Raw genomic sequence first — 2,670 nt, 5'->3', positions numbered from 1 at the left:
TTCCACACTCAGGCAGATCCTCACTGCTAAATGCTCCATTGTGGCACTCACCCTGCAACAATGACATCCAGTCCCACACATCACCCAAGAAAGCATCCAGACAAGACTTGAATATCCCTAGAGAAGGTGACTCTGCCACCTCTCCAGGCAGCCTGTTCTATCACTCTCACAGAAAAAGCATTCTTACTTCTGATGTTCAAGACCGTGAACATTGCCCCATTCTGCCACCACACACCTCCCGTCAGTGTGTGAACAAGCCCATCCCCAACAAATAGACTCCTGCACTTCAGAGATTCACTGACAGTAATGATATTCCCCCCCCTCATCCCCAACATCCACTGCCTTTCTCTAAGAGACATCACAACGCAGAAGGTTACCAGGTTGGTCCAGCATCATTTCCCCTCACCGAATCCACCGCAGCAACTCCTTAGAAATATCTTCTTTATCAAATCATTTGGAGATGTCACCTAGACGAAGCTGTCCCATCGCCTTGCTGAGGAGGGAGGTCAGGCTGGCTGGCTTGTAGTTGCACAGGTCATCTTCTCATCCTTTCTGAAGGCTGTGGCAATGTGACTATCCTCCAGTCTTCAAGCACCTTTCCGACAAGAGCATACACAATATGATAGAGAGCTTTAGCAATCACTTCTACCAGCTCCATTGGCACGCGCAGACATATCCCACTAGAGCCCAGAGATCTGTAGGCATTGACTTGTGTGAAATGATCCTTCACCTGCTCCTAAGCAATCGACAGGATGTCATCCTTCCTCAAAGACTCCTTCCTCCTGCATCTGGGATTCCCAAGAGTGGTCTCATCAGTGAAGCAAATAAGTGGTTCAGCACCTCTGCTTTCTCACATTCCCCCCCTCGCCAGGGCCCCCGCCTCATAAAACAGGCAGGTCCACACATTCCCTACTCTCCTTTTTGCTGTTGGTGAACTTGAAAGCTTCTGTTAGTATCACCACTGGGGAGAGAGGTGATGGCTAAGTGGGCCTTAGCCTTCCTTCTCCCCTTCAGGTTTATGCACAAGCTCCTCATTCCCCAATCCAGGTCTCCTGCCATTTCTGCTCTACTTCTTACTCTTTGGGATGCACCCCTCCTGTGCACAGAGGAAGTTATGCATGAGCATAGTAACACCTGGCAAGACCCCCTCTGATCCTCTAACCCAAGGGACACCTCCAAGGTAGTCCTTTAAGATGACAACGTTGGCTCCCTCAAAGTCCAGTTTTTCAACCCTACATATTGCTCCACATGATCTCAAACTTTGCCATCTCAAGGCCACCCTTGGTCTGCACATCCCGAACTGGTCCTTACTCAATATGCAGAAATAGCTCTGGCAGCACCTCTCTCCTCACTGACTCCTCCATTGCCTGTGTCAGAAACTTTATCTTTGACACATCGCAGGAACCTCCTGGAATGAGGTATACCTAGCAGCATTGCTTTCTTAACAACTGACAGGGTGGTTCAAGAACTCATGCCCACAGCCATGAGGTTACTTTCAGCTTTGTGCAGGACTTCTCAACTCCCTCATTCTGGTCTGTAACCAACACACCCAGTGATGTTACCCACATTTACTGCTTCTTGAACCTCACACGCCAGCTCCCCTACTTCTTAATTTATCCCTAGGCAGAGCTCACTACGTTCCAGTTCTCTCACCAGTCTGTCTCTCCTATAAAGAACACAACCATCTACAACAGCATTCCAGTCGTGCAAGCCATCCCTCCACATCTTCCGTGATGGGAACGAGGTCACTCTCCTGTATTTACAAGTAAGGGAAGGGAGGAAATACATGGTCCCATCCCATTCACTCCCACCGCTGAAAGCGGAAGGGGCTGAAGTACCCACAAATCCCTTCTCGGGTGGTTCAGCACTGGCCCTTCTTAAATGGTTTCGCGGGAACCCGTCGGTGGTACCGTGCTGATCTCTGAGAAAGAGAAACAGCCGAGCGACAGCCCTACATGAGCCCCAAGAAGAGAGAACTTACCTAATGATTCCCAGACCCTCACTGCTTCCACCATCTCAACTGTTAGGGCTGACAAGAGGCTATACTGCAGCCTTGGCTCAGCCTGCAATAGAAGAAAACTTCTGTTTAAGCAGCCTTTGCGTTGCCTCTTATTCCCAGCAGCACCGAGGCTGGAGGAATACGGCCCCATCCTGCTCGCTCCTAGCAGTGGGATCAGGAGAAACTGAAGCCCCCGCTAAAAAGCCCTGGAGGATCTAAGAACAGCTCATGGCTATGCTAGGACTCGGCTAACCGAGCGGCAGCTCCCTCCGAAATCGGAGGCGATGTTATACGGGCTCCGAGAAACCGGAGGAGCCCGGCTGGAGACCCGCGCCGGCCCCGAACGGAGAGCGGCGAGAGCCCGGCGGCTTCCTGCTGCGGGCGGACGGCCCCGAATGGCTCCTGAACGCTCGCCGCCTCCGCGGTCCCGTTGCTACCGGAACGGCTTACCGGTTCGGGCTGATCTTCACCGGGAGATATCTCACTGCAGCCTGAAACAAAACAACACAATAAATAGAGAACATTACATAGAAACCCAAGGTGTCATTTTAAAGGCAGCCCCTCGCGGGACAGAGGAACAGAACCCACTCCGGCTCTCGCAGGCAATGAACCCCAGCAGCTCTCGTAGCTCTCACCGGCCTCCGGAGGAGCTTAAGAGGCGGTGGGGCGGA

General features: G+C 52.0%; 1 long non-coding RNA gene across 1 annotated transcript; it reads right to left on the bottom strand.

Annotated features, from left to right (window-relative positions):
* Window positions 1-2,656, bottom strand: LOC104911924. Its single transcript, XR_794279.1, has 5 exons — window positions 2,588-2,656; window positions 2,450-2,490; window positions 1,982-2,063; window positions 378-595; window positions 1-52 (listed from the first exon to the last, which is right to left on the bottom strand). It is a non-coding gene; the product is annotated as an uncharacterized LOC104911924 (long non-coding RNA).
* Window positions 2,657-2,670: the final 14 nt, after the last annotated feature.

This window comes from Meleagris gallopavo, chromosome 8 (genome assembly GCF_000146605.3).
Source record: "Meleagris gallopavo isolate NT-WF06-2002-E0010 breed Aviagen turkey brand Nicholas breeding stock chromosome 8, Turkey_5.1, whole genome shotgun sequence".
NCBI classification, from domain to species: domain Eukaryota; kingdom Metazoa; phylum Chordata; class Aves; order Galliformes; family Phasianidae; genus Meleagris; species Meleagris gallopavo.
This window is presented reverse-complemented; position numbering and strand designations above follow the sequence as displayed.